This window comes from Rhea pennata, chromosome 21 (assembly GCF_028389875.1).
Source record: "Rhea pennata isolate bPtePen1 chromosome 21, bPtePen1.pri, whole genome shotgun sequence".
In the NCBI taxonomy this organism is placed as follows: Eukaryota; Metazoa; Chordata; class Aves; order Rheiformes; family Rheidae; genus Rhea; species Rhea pennata.
In genome coordinates this window covers 3,348,370-3,362,674 of record NC_084683.1, presented here as the reverse complement: position 1 = coordinate 3,362,674, position 14,305 = coordinate 3,348,370, and the positions used below count along the sequence as shown (strand labels likewise).

At 48.8% G+C, this 14,305-nt stretch overlaps 1 pseudogene; it reads right to left on the bottom strand.

Annotated features, from left to right (window-relative positions):
* Window positions 1–26: 26 nt before the first annotated feature.
* On the bottom strand, window positions 27–13,978 carry LOC134149718 (alanine--tRNA ligase, cytoplasmic-like; annotated as a pseudogene).
* Window positions 13,979–14,305: the final 327 nt, after the last annotated feature.

Genomic DNA, 14,305 nt, shown 5'->3' with positions numbered 1-14,305 from the left:
GAACCTCCCCCTAGTGCCCCCATCCTCACCTCACTAAGATCTGCAATCTCCTTCTGCACATCCTTGTTGGGAGCTCTCTGCACTTTCACTTTGGCATCCAGGTCAGACAGCAATTTCTTGAGGCTGTCTACTTTCCTGAGGGCCTAGCAGAATAAAATTCAAGTTATGTTTTGCAGAGAGAGTTACCAAGCTGACCTCTGCCCAGAACCATATGCTGCAGTTCCAGACACGGAGACTCCTTGCCATTCCCACACTCAACGGAGAGCACAGTACCAAGCCTGAATAAATTCTGACACTTACCCCCCCAAGAGGACTTTAGATCTGCAGCCTATCCTGCAAATCAATGTGAGCTCGCCCTGCAGCCACCTCTGGGATCCACCCTATGCCCTTTTGCCCCACTAACACGACAGCTAGAACTTAGACTCCTCCAGCTCTCTCCTCCAGCTATGTCACACACAGAGACTTCCAGCACAACCTTCACTGACAGCAACATCCTTATCTGTGACTGGGCTGGTGGTGTTCAAGCCAGGAGTCCTTTACGTACTCATAACGACACCCTGTGGCGCTGAGTTATCGCAGTAGAAATACTGGCCAAACTTGACTGAAAGGAACCTCGGTAGAGGGTTACCATGTGTGTGTGCATGCTCCAGTGATTTCCTGCAGTGCACAGATTTCACAGAAGATTATCTCCTACATCTCCCTTACCTTTCGAGCTTCAGCACTGGTGACTGCAACTATCCTCCGGATGCCTTTAGCAATTGCTTCTTCTGACACAATCACAAAGGGGCCAGTACGGCTGGAGTTCCGCAAGTGCCTTTGAAAGAACCCAGACACAAACTCACAGGAGACAGTTAAAAATCTCAACAGGTATCAGCACGGGAACAAAAAAAAATAACAAAAAAATAATAAAAGGAGATGCAGCAAGAGTGGAGACAGGACTCAACTCAGCCATCAAAAGCCTAAGAGGGAAAAAAGGGTGGCAAAGACTATGCTCCCAGCACTGCCATAGACTGTATGTGTGGGCAGGGACATAGGTGTACAGGCAGTTTTCCTGTCTGCAAAGGCTGATAGGAAACATAGCTTTACTCAGGACAGTGCACTGGGAACGCTGAGGCTTATAATCATTACCTCAAGCTCTCACCCTTCTGTGCCCAGCACACATTACAGCAGACCTTCAGGAACTCAGGATCCACAGGGACTCCTCTTCACCCACTCCACTGCCTTCCACTGCCTGTCCAGATACTCACGTCCCTCCGCAGAACTCAATAGAAGTGGTCGAGCCTGTGGGGCCAGAGGGGTCAGCCAGCAGTCTTCCACAGGGATGCAGATTGAGACCACACGGACAGGATCGGGGTAGGTCTCATCAAAAACAGCCTGCAAGCCTTGGATAGCTTTGGCTGCTGCGAGAATGCAGTCCTTGGCATACACAGTCTGCAGAGGACAGGAAAGGAGTGCAGATAAGAGCTGGTCCTGTCAGCTGTGACCAAAGGCCTGCATTCCAACAGAATCCTGGCTTCCTCTGAAATATCCTAAAAGGAAAGTTATGTACCTCACAGGAGTGACAGTTTGCTGAGTTGCAGGGATCCCAAATTGTTTAACAGCTACTCCATCTTCAAGTTTCCTGATACCAGGGCCTGCTCAGACCCTGTGTGCTCCTGCACATTCAGTGATTTCTAACTACAAACTCCCAAGCAGCGCGGAGGGTTCCTTCCACGGTCTGCTCTGAGACAGGGCTTGTGCTGGGCAGAGCAACTCTCTCACATCATAGTGGGTCTGGCTCACATCACCAGCCAGGCCTGAGAAACTACTCTGTCAAGTTCTCCTTGGCTCTCATAGCTAATACGACACTAGAGCAGGCAAGGAATTACTCCATTCCTAGAGAGGCCTCAGAACCAGTGAACAGAGCAAGGTATCAATCAAAATTTTCTTGAGGTCATTCAGATCTGTGCACAATACTGCATCAGTAGCTCAGCAAACTCCTGCTGGGCCAAACTTCCAGCATCCCAGATCATACAAAAACTTGACCCAAGGCATTTTTTCCTAACTATGTCCCTGTCCAGCTGAACATAAAGACTGAACACAGAGAGTCAGTCCATGTGAGAAGAGTCAATGGTAACTGGTGACCAAGGCAAAACTTATCTTTGACCTGGAACATTTTGGGGAATGGCAACAAACATAAACCCATGTTACACTGCACAGTTCAATCACAGGGAGGAGAAAGCACAGAATGAATGGGGTTCACACCAGATTTCTTCTGAAAACTGGTGCCCCAGTCGTCCACTGAGGCTAGTTCAGACACTGTGGCAAGCCTATGCCTGGGTCTGCCAGGAAAAGAACAGGATCCTTTCTACAGGATTGGGACAGTGAACTGACTGAGTATCATCCCAGCCCACAAGGTCCTTCTGAACCTGACAGCCATACCCACCTTCGCTTCGTCGATTATCCGGTTGACAATTCCTTCAACTTTCTTGATTTCCTGGGTAGACAAGGCTCCCTTGACCGTGAAGTCAAACCGCAGCTTGTCTGGTGCCACCAATGACCCCCTCCGGTCAGCTTCCCCCAGCACTGAGCGCAGGGCAAAGTTGAGGATGCGGGTGGCTGTGTGGTTGCTCATGACTGACCTCCGCCTGGTCTGGGGGAGGAAGCCACTGTTAAATAGGGCCTTGCACTGCAGAGTCTCTAACAAGGGAAGTGCATTTTATGGTGCAGCTTCAAGGGAAACCTGAACTAGCCTGAGGAGACCAGAAACAGCTCATCAAATCCACTGCCCTGGAGCCTTGGCTTAGGGAGTAGGGCATTTCCCATTCGATTTGCACACAGCATTTCCCAGGATGTCCCCTCACTGGGCCTGTCTGAAAAGAGGCCAGGGACAGACCAGGTCACAGACACTGTCTCCCCTCCTCAATAGGTAAAAGCGCTGCAAGATGGTAGCCTTCCTTTTTGCTCCAGAAGAGCTCCTTCAGGGAAGGGAAATGCATTTTGCAGACTTGGGCTTAGCCTAGAGCTCACTCGGCAGGCTGAGCCTGCTACAGCAATGTCTGGACTACGGCAGCCCACCCAGGCTCTCAGCTGTCATCCCCAAGACAGTGGGGCAGCATACATGTCTCAGCTCCCAGTCATGCCCTGAACATGATTCTGCTACGGACCAGCAAAAGCCAGTGTCCGTAGCTCAGAGCCAGCAGCGTGTTATCTGCCTTGCAGAAGGAGGAAGCCAGATCTCAGGCAGGAAGGCCACTACTCCAGCTCAACTGGAAGAGCCATGATACCACATGCTGCAGGGAGAGCAGACTCTCATCCCAGAGCAGCACTAATGGAACGAAATGGGTAAAACCTCCCAGAATTGAGAGGTGAAGCCATCTATTATACTGTGTCTTAACTCACCTCATCAATAGACAGATGGACTTGATCTCCTACTTTCAAGCTCCCATACAGAGTTCCTATGTGAAGCACATAGCCCCCTCGGACTTGCACATTCTTCACCGTGAACTCTGTTTTCTGTACAAGGAGGGAAAGGCACTCAGTGAGCAGAGGGAGACAGACCAAGGGGGAGACAGACAGTCTAGCCAGAGGCCTTGACTGCAACTGGAAAAGCCTCAGCTGAGGGAAAGCTGGACTGCTGCATGTGATATGAGCAAGCTAAGCACCTGCAGGCATAGTATGCAGGCTGCAAAGCAGAGAAATGAATGAAGGACAAGGTGAGGCACAGTTACGGGGCATGGCAGAACTGAATCAGCTCCCCACTTCATGGCTCAGAAGCACCATGTCCCAGCACCACCACTGCAGACACCTGCATCCTGGTGACAGCCTAACACTGCAGTATGAAGTTATGAAGTTTAGTGAAGCCTCCCAAGAAGCAGGGGAGCAAACCCCAGCACACCTGTGCTATGCCGCACCCCCAAGAAGAAAACCTGTGAAATGTCTGATGCCTGCTATGGACATGGAATTGCTAGAGCTTGTTTGACACCTTCTTCCTCTCTGAATGCACCCGCCCAGGCCCCAGTTCAGACTATGACAGACTCTCAAGCCCACTCACATCCTCCCTGCTGGCGTCGTCCTTGACCATGTAGCCCTCGTCATAGATTTGCCCACCCTGCTCAGCGTAGAAGCAAGTGCGGTCCAGTACTATCCCACACTCCTGGCCAGTGGACACTTCCTCCACAAACTTCTTCTCCCTGCGGATGGCTTTCACTGTGGCCACGAGGCTCCCAAAATCTGTCACCGGGAGGACAGGCAGTGTCAGTAGAATAGGAAAACCTTGCAGATACCATGTAGAAGCAGAACTTCATAGCAAAGGCTCCCAGTTATTGCACAAGCTCATGGCAGTTATACACACAAACAGGTGTAAAGAGGAAGAACTAGGACAACATTTAGCTGAGGAAGAGGGAATTTGATTCAATACTTTTCAAGGCAGAGAATGACACTTCTTTCCACACTTTCACAATACAAGACAGCAGCATGTGTGGCTATATCAAAGAATTAGCAGCAAGAGCCAAAACCAGCAAGCAGGCCAAGGACACTAATAGATTGAGGAGCATCTGCAAAGTTGTGTGGCACTGGCAACGGGCATGTAGGAAATGTAGACACTGTAGCGTGGAGACAAGAAGCTGCGGGGAAGAGTCCCCTTAGGTCTCTTTGATCAGGTTAGCAGCAACTGATGTGAACAGTCCCTACAGCAGCCCTTGGACAGTCTGCAATTCTCTTTCTCTGCTCAAGTTATTACAAACGTGCTATTCATGTGCATGTGTTTTACCCACTTTCATGCCCCAAGGAAGGTAAACTCAGAGGGGCCCTTGTTGAGGCAAATGCCAGGAAGACCTGACAGAGAGGCTCCTGCCTGTGAGATGTATGAGGAAAGGTTTCGCAGCAGAGGATGGTTCTGAGAAGGCTTTCTCATACCATAGGCACCACTTGGATCTGAAGTGTAGCTGCATTTCGGTGAGTCATCAGTCACCTCCAGCCCTCGGGCCCTTAGCTCTTCAATGGCCTAAATGTCCAGCATTAGAAGGTCCTCCCCTCCAGCACCCTTGCCTTGGGATTTGAGCTGCAAGTGACAAGCACAGACGTTTGAGATTACCCACTTCAGCACTGGCTTGCACACACCAGCCTGGACACACAGCTCTCACTCTCACATTCCTAGGATCACCTGGCTCAGAGCTATGCTTGGGCAAACACCCGCCACCTGGTAGAATGCTCCCACCTCTTCTGGCTTCAGAGCAGGCTGTTCCAGCACTGCCAGCAGGCACTCAAAGCAAATCTGAGCCCAGCACAGGCAGGTCAAGTACTTGGCCTGCTCATCCATGCTACCCTATATTGCTGTACTGCATGCGTCAGGAGACACATCCAAGCTACAGGCCTGACTGGACACTCTGCTTCTCAGACAGGGAGGCCCAGGACTTCCATGGGAACAAGGGAAGGTGCTCCCAGGACTTCAGTAATTCTGTCTGAAGGCTGAGTTAGAGGCCACAGGCCTCACAACTTTAGTGTACAAACACAGCCTCAGCTACACAGGAAAGGCATGTCCCATAGGAAGTCTCATGGTGTGCTCCGGACTCTCCCATAGGGCACAGAGGTGTGAGTGTACACAGAAAAAAGGAGCAGTCTCATGACCAGAAGCTTAAAGATTGGGAATTCTCCTTGCATCCTCTCAGACCAGTGCCCCCTCGAGCTGTTGTCTACCTGTGCGTTTTTCCGCTCTTCTTCAAAGCCCTCCATATCCACAACAAGGCCCTTCTCCTCTGCAATCAGCCCAGTGAGATCCACAGGAAAACCATAGGTGTCATACAGAAGCCAGGCAGTGTCACCTGCAGAGTAAAAATAGTAGTCAGCACTCCTGTTCCTTGAGCCAATATCCCTTTTCCTGCTCTCAACTGGTTGTCCCACCCAATTGGCTCTGTGCTATGGCAGTCAGTAATTGGCAGGGTAGAAAACAAGTCTCTGGTGAACATGAACACCTGATAAGCTCTTCACTGGCATGCTCAGGGCAGAGATCACACTACCATGTTGTGTCTGGGCAGCTGCAGATCTAAGGAAGCGAACACAGAGGAAAGAAAAATGGGGTGGCCCTCCGCTGAGCAACAGGCTTTTGACTCCAGCTCTCAGCTCCCAGCCCAGCCAAGCCCTGACTCAGCCCCAAATGATAAACATCTTTTGGTGCATCTGGAAAGAAGTCACAGCCTTACCAGGGATGCTTTTACTGTCTCCCAGGCTCTGGATCTTCCCGTCCAGGATGCGACGTCCTCTGGTGAGTGTTTTCAGGAACTGATCCTCTTCTTCGTTGATGATGTCCTTCACCATATCTGGGTCCTTCTTCAGCTCAGGGAAGGCACCTCCCTACACAGCCAAGAGGATCAGCCCTTCAGCACGGTGATCTGCACATGCTAGCACATATAGCAGAGTGAAAAGAGAACTTACCAATGACTGTACCACAACATCAACCAGTGTAGCAAAGAAGCCCTTGGGGGCATTGAGCTTCTTATGGGAGTAGCGCACAGCCCATCGGAGAATCCGTCTCAGCACATACCTAGGAGATAGCACAAGCCCTCATGCTAACATTACATCTCTGATTCATGCTCATAAGATCCCTCTGTATCCACCTACCAGCATCCCCTTCCAGGACCAAGAATGAAGGCTTGTTTACCCTCTCTCCTTCTCTCAGCTAACTGCTCTCACCAGCAGCAAGCCAGAGGTGAAGTGCCTGGCCTCAGCCCTGTTCCTCAGACACACTAGGTGCCCAGAACCAGTCCTATGAGTGGTACCCACTACACAGTGCCCCAGCCCAAATTTCATTACATTTTTGACAGCAGCATTACTGCAAGTGTAGCTCTGTGTCCACCTGTCCATAATGATCCTTTCTGGGGGTTGATACAGTGGGACTGGTACTCACTAGAGCATTCAGACTGACGTGTCTTCATCTTTTGGGGGACTGTGCTGCAGGGCTTTTTGAAGTGTCAAATATACTGTGGCAAGCACTCCTCTATCTACTGCTCTAGTGATGCCTTCAAAGACATTTCACAGACTCACAAGACTCCACTCCCCTCAGGAAAGCTGTACTGAACAAAACAGAAGCAGCAGCAGCATGGCAGTCCCCTTCTTACCCTCTGCCAGTGTTGTCAGGTCTGCCCCCATCAGCAGGGGCCGGCGTGATGGTTCATGCGTGGTCAGCCAGCACGCGGTAGGCCGTATCTATGCCATCTGCATCATCAGCACCAGCCTGTCCCATGTACGGCCTGGCACCACTGCCCTGTGCAGAGAGGAGGCAATTGGCACAATGGGGGGGATCAGCACCATGGCAGAACTGCAGGGGAAGCACCTAACAAGTCAGCCTCATCTCCCCTCCCTTCCTAGGGCTCAGAGACAGCACACTCCTCTTACAAGAAGCTGAGCTGATGTATCCAGGGAAGACAGAGAGCTGCTGGGCTCCATATGGTGCCACAGCCTGCATTTGCAGGGCCAAAGGATGTCCAGGGCCAGGGGGAGGTAGAGTAAAATTACCACAGCATAAAAAACCCAAGGGAGCAGAGGTAGGGAGAGGGACAGAGTGGATGGAGATCCAAAGAAGAAAACATCTGTTTTGTGCACTGGCTCTTAGATTCCAGCCTGGCATTAACCTGCCCAGGAAAAAGCCTTTCCAATTCTGTCATGTGGGTCCCAGCTTCCCTTTTTTAGGGATGTCTCTATCTCTACCCATGAGAAAGACACTGCTGTAATAATGGAGTGGCTGCACATGGTGCAAATCTTGCACCATGGGCCAAGGTCCTCACAGTCAGGCTTCCAGCACATCCACACACAGCAGGAAAACAACAAGAACACACTTGCTTTGCCTAGCCGATGGCTTTAACATATGGAAAGGTGGCCCTCTAGCTCTAACTCTGAAGTTCTGCCCCACATCCTTCTGAGGATCAGGAAGTATCTGAGCTTTCCGTGTTTTCTCCAGTACAATCTGCACCTGGAGAGCTCTGACACTTCCATAGGAATAAATGTGTATTACACAGAGGGCTCATGACAGTTAGTTCCTGGCACTGGTAACAGCCCTCCCCACCCAGGAAGACAGAGTAATTGCACACTGGTTCTGCAAGTGACCATTCATGGTTTAGGGCAGAGATCTCCTCTCTGCAGGGGATTTCTGCAGATTAGCACAACATGAGGTTCTGGGTAGAAGTCTGAAGGACAAATTCTGTCTCTGAGTCTAGTACTCAGTGGCAACATGTGCTATCTATCATTGGCGAAAGGGTGGCTCTTGGCCAGAGCATCTCCCACTGTCAGAGATGACCAAGGAGTACACGATTAGGACAGCTCACAGGAAATAGATGGGAAAGCCGCACGGCTCATGTCCCTCACTCTGCACTGGAAACATACCCCAAGGTAGCAATCAGTTGGGCCAGCCTGAGTTTCTACCCTCCTCAGCAAAGGACAAATCTGCAGAGCTCACCATAGCTGGGAAAGCAGAGATCTGCAGACACTATCCCTGCCCAATCACCTCCCTACATCTCCCTGAGGGTCCAGGAAATAGGGAAACAGACAAAGCTGGGTCAGTCTTCAAGCCCAGACTACCCTGTTCATACCTTCTGTACGGCTTCAAAATAAGGAATGAAAAGGTCAGTGTCGTAGTTGGACATCTTGTTCTGCAGCACAGAAACCAGCCTCTCCAGACCCATCCCAGTGTCAATACTCTTCTTGGGAAGAGGTTTCAGACTCCCATCAGCTTCCCTGTCCAAACCCAAAAGGAAAGACAAGCCATTACGGATAGAGGCACTGCAGAGACATGCCCATCTCTCCTCTCCATGAGATTTTGTTGTATAAGAGACAGGCCCATACACAAATCACACACAAGGGAACTGTGATAAAATATAATTAACAAGAACCTCAACAACAACCTAGACCCAGATCAGGATGGCATCTCTTTCCCACTTAACCCCTACTAGTGAGCTATGGAATCATTCCTAATTTGCCCTCAAAACCAGGTATAACCAACCTCTTCTGTTCAAGCTGGCTGGGGGACATTGCAAAGTGCACAGCTTCTTGAAAAAAAGGAATGGTCAGCAGTCCCAAACCTGTTGACCTCAAGAGCCTGATGGGAGACAGGAAGACACTGAAGGGTGACCCTGCAGGACTGAATGAAGAGCAAGGCTCATATGGATTCTCCCTCAGTCAATGATAGTGTGCCAAGCCTCCAAGCGCCACAACTCCTCTAACTTCTCAGTGCTGCAATACCAAAGTTCAAAAGCTTTCTACAAGGCTTAAATTGCTGAAGGTGTTTGTAGGTACAGGAATGAGGCTGTAGCAAACAGCAAAGCAGTAAAGAGACATCTGAGTCAGAGGGCGAGAAAGTGGCCAAACTGCTAAGTTGGGGTTAAGGCTGACAGGAGAGATGGCTTGTGGTTAATGGGACTCTACATGTCTAATGAGGAACAGCATGGATAAATGCAAGTCCCAGGACTCATAGTTCAGTTGTGCTCTCCATTCAGCAGCTCAGAAGAAAAATGGGCAGAACGGTCAAAAATGTGGTCTTGTGCTAGGAGTCATCACTAACTACACAGCCTGAGTAAACTCCCATGCAAAACCGGAGCCACCTGGAAATGCAGGTCTCACCCACTAGTGGAACTGTATGAACACCAGGTTCCAGATTTCCAGGACATTGGGGTCATCCTGATTGACCAGGTGCAAGGCATCTCTGTCCCCAATCCGGTCATAGTGGATCTCACTGCAAGGGCTGCAGAAGCCTGTGTTTCCCATTTCCCAGAAGTTCTCCTTCATATTGCCAGGCAGAATCCTACTCTCAGACAGCCTGTAATAAGAAACTCCTGTTGAACAACAGAGACTCATGGCAAGGCAGGAATCCCCTGAATTGAGGACTATATCAAAGAGATTTCAGTTCAGCAATTCCCTGAATGGGCAGAAGAGTGGTCAGGGCCCTGTGACAGACCAAGCCAAGAGCTTAATTCTCACGATCCTACCACCCAGATTCCTTGCTGAGTAGGCAGAGGCCTACAGAACTTCTCAGTGAAGCCTCAGTCAGGAACAAAAGTGGCTATCTCACTTTAATGCATGCTAGGCAGGTTTTGCCCCACAGTCTAGATCTGTGTCATGGGGTTCATAACAGGTTTCACAGGGGGCAACAGCCACAATACCAAAGGCATTTCATTGCTACATCAAATTTCAGCATACTCACAGCTTGACTGCTAAGTGCAGTTCTGGTTTCCACATCTCAGGGAGGGTGAGGCAGGGGCAGAGAAAGAACAGAAGAGGACAGCTAAAACTACCTAGGGGTAGAACTTCTGCTTTACAAAGAGAAGCTAGAAATAGTAAGAGTCTTCAGTTTGGAGGGGAGGAGGTTGAGGGTGGACTATGACTGAGAATTACAAAAATCCAACAGGCTCAAAGTAGGATCAGATATACTTTAGAGGTGCAGGTCCCTACAACATAAACAGAATAGAAGGGTATCCCTCTGTAGTGAGAGAACCTGCAGAAGACCTGTTGAAGAGTCAGTGACTGGCAGAGTACATGATAGCAGGCCCAGCGTGTGAAACTACACATTGACCAAATTCCCATCATGCCCAGGCATGCACATTCCATTTTGTCAACAATGTCTAGCTGCTTCCCAGCCAGCAGCTACTCAGGCTTAGCAAAGCAGAGACAAGGGAACAGTTCTAGTAGATTAAGAAGCCCTTAGGATACAAGTGGAGCCCTGTCTGGGCGTCCCACTCGTGTGTCTGACCCATGCCTCTGGCAGCCTCCCATCAGTGACTTCTCTGTGCGATTCCCAGGGCTTCCTGTGCGGTTTGGAGTGTTAAGTCCTTTATTAAATCTATCCTGTTTAACCCCTCATGAACTCTGAGTGTCACCAGTAGCCAACCCTTCCTTGCCTGCCTTGTGGTCACACGCTCTATTGTCCTTAATCCAACAACTGCAGATGCTGGAAATGGATGAGGAAAAGAGTGCAGACCACAGCCAGGCCCGCCTGTTCTTTTTGAATAGCATCTCCTCCTCCTGCTGTCAGAGACAACACACTGAACTGAAAAGATTGTTGGTCTGACCTAGCAGGGCACTTATGTTCTTAAGCTTATACAAGAAATTTTGAATTGGAAGATCTAGGGTACAGGTCTTGGCCTCTTCCATCTAACACTAGTGCTTCCCTTTGGCTTTGCAGTTCTACCACCCTGTAAACATTATTTGTGATATGCCAGATACGCCTGTTACTCTGCCACATAAGGCATTCCACCTTTCGCCAAACAAAGGCAGATAGTTGCATAAATTGTGAAAAATTAAAGATTTCCTGATGCAAAGGAGCGCCCGTCAACACAAAGCTGTACTTTTGAGTGCTGGAGACAGGTCCCAGATGCCTTCCTTGGTTTAGACTTCCTCTCAGTTCAAACCCACCTTCCTCAACAGTATTGACCTCTTGCATCTGCTGGCTAAACTGGGTAGAACTACCAAAACTCAGAAGTGCACTCATACTTGGGCAAGCAGGACCAGAGACATCTGTCCCCCTCAAGCCACAAAAGAAGCCTCCAATGCTGCCTAGCTGATACCTTCCCTATTGCTTATCAAAACATGCAGCTTCCTTGACTGTAGGACCTTACCCCAAATCCAGCCAGATCTGCTTGCACTCCAGGTCTGGTTGCAACCCTGCAGTTTCATTTCCACCAAAGGAAGTAACATAGAGTCTTTTAATAGGGATGCCAGACTCCTTGGTGAGAAGGTCCAGAGCCAGTTTGCAAGCGAGTTCCTGTAGAAGGAAAGATGAAATAAGCAAGTAAAAGGAAGCTTCTCTTCAACATGCAACACCCGCCCATGCAGAGTATCAGCTGCTGTACTCACTAGCTGACTACAGTCTACCCAGGGAGTCTCTCAAACATGCAGAAACCTTCTATGCCTGACTTAGGGTCATTCAGAAGATCAGGAAACTAGTCTCCACACAACATTTCAGCCAAGTCTCTCCAGACGTCTCCTTGTGCTATTAGGTCTACCAGACAGAAGCTGGACCAGAACGGCTCTCCACAGAGGAAACAGTCAAGAATTTGCAGACTTTTGTTATAAGAAATATGCAAACTAATATATGTAACGCACAAGGTACATGGAACATCTCATATGGCTTTCCAAATGCAGTCAAATTAGCCCCTAGAAGGTTCTCTGCCTAAAAAAAACCCTTTGAAATCTGCTGTTATACTGTATTCTTAACATCCCTTTTGCGAAGTCGAACCCTCCTCTAGCAAGAATCTTGGGCAACAATATCATTATGTTATGATCACTCCTCTTTGAGGTCATAGTCAGAACATACACAACTTTCCATGGCTACTGCCAATAAAACCTCTACCTGAAGACACCAAACCAGCAGTGAGAATATAAGCACCTTTGTAAACACTGAGACTAATCTCAAAACATCCTGCAGTGTGGGGTTTTTACTCCATGTTTACCTATTCCAAAGGAGCACAACATGCCTTGGGAACCTTTGGAACTAGTCTTGAGCAGAGGTCTTTTCTTTCCTCTTGGTACATTTGTAGACAAACACTTTGCTGAAATCATGGAGATGGGCAACTTTGCGCTAAAGATTCAGAGCTGCCAGTTTTACCTTGAAATACTCCCCAAAGGACCAGGACCCCAACATCTCAAAGAATGTGTGGCGGTAGACGTCCTTTCCCACATCATCCAGGTCATTGTGCTTGCCTCCAGCTCAGATGCATTTCTGAGTGTTGGTAGCTCTGTTCAGTTTAGCAAGTGGGTGTGAGGGGTCAATAGTATTGAGGAAGATGGGTTTGAACTGAGAGGAAAAAGAAGAAAGAAATCTAAATGAAGGAAAAGTATCATAAGCTCACTTTCAAATGTTGCTAGCAAAAGCAAGGCAATGAGTTTTATCTACCTCGTGATATGCCACAAGCCTGGACATACCTGAAGTAGCATTCAGAAACATCAAGGCTGCTGTCTCCTACATGGAAGGAGGAGTAAAACTGGCTGTAACTCAGCACATGTACATGTTCCTGGAGCACATCAAGCGCCAGGACTTCCAAAGGGACTGAAAGCAGCCAGATTACCAGCTGGCAATATAGTTAGCAAAAACTGTGTGCTGATCTCCTGCACAGCACTTTCAGTAGCCCAGCCCCAATCACTCATTAAAATAGTTATTAGTCATTTGTGCCAGGATTCTTCATGCACCTATTTGCAGCACCAGCTGTGGTCCAAAGGGTCAAGGAAGGGATACTGGCAGTGCTCCCATGGCTGCACAGTCAACCCAGCAGACTCAGGAACTTCTCCTAGTGTTTCTACCAACTCTGCAATAGAGCAGGGGACCCCAGGAGATGCACCAGCTACCTCTTTATAACAAAGTGATGAAAGGGGATCATGAAAACAGGAACGACTTTCCAACAATCCATGGAAGAGATTGTAGTTTGTTTGAAAACCCTGTCTTCAGGATATAAAGGGACAAATCTTAATCTCACTAAAATGAAATCAGAGGAATGTGACCAAGCTCAGCCCAGAGACCAGCCACTAAAATATGAAGAGAAAACTGCAAATTGAAGCGTTTACAGAGCTAGTCACACCGGGAGCAGGCGTTTATCCAAGAGGAGAAAGGCAAATGCACTGCCATCTAAGAGGCTACAAGAGGCTTTAGACTGCACCTAGAGCTTGACAAACTACTGGTAAGTTCAGGCGTCCAGGAGGAGCTTTTTAAAAAGGGGCGGGCATTCCAAAAGCTCTGCAGACAGCCTCATAGATTTCAATTGCTACAGGCAATTTCCATAAGAACCACAGTACCAGAGTGGGAATCCTACCTGATTCATGCCAGCATTGGCAAAAAGCAGTGTGGGATCAGCCAGGGGTATTGTAGAAGAAGAGTGCACATAAGTGTGCTTGTTTTCCTTGAAGAAGTCAATAAATCGTTGCCTGATCTGGCTAGCTGTTAGTGTAACTTCCATCTTAAAACTGCAAGCCACAGCTGTCAAAAGCAAGTGCAAGGGAAAGCAGCCAGGCCTTGGTGCAATCTGAGGGGACAGCAAAGAACAAGGCTCTTGCATCAAGACATCACATTGTCAACTCAAGCACTAACATCAGGATCACTGCCTTTATCCCTTAAAAGGGGTTCTTCACATTAACAATTACTTTCACCAGCTCCCCAGTTTAATCATCAATCCGTCCCAAATGGTGCTGATCCAAAACCTACCCCCTCCAACCTCCCAGATGTCTGCAGTTCTAGCTCTAGTTACCTGTTTTTTGAAACCATGTATTTGAAGATCCCAAGTTCACCTGGATACTGAACTGTTAGTCAGAGACTGTGTCTGCCTTGCCCTATCTCTGGGGAGAACTGCTAAGT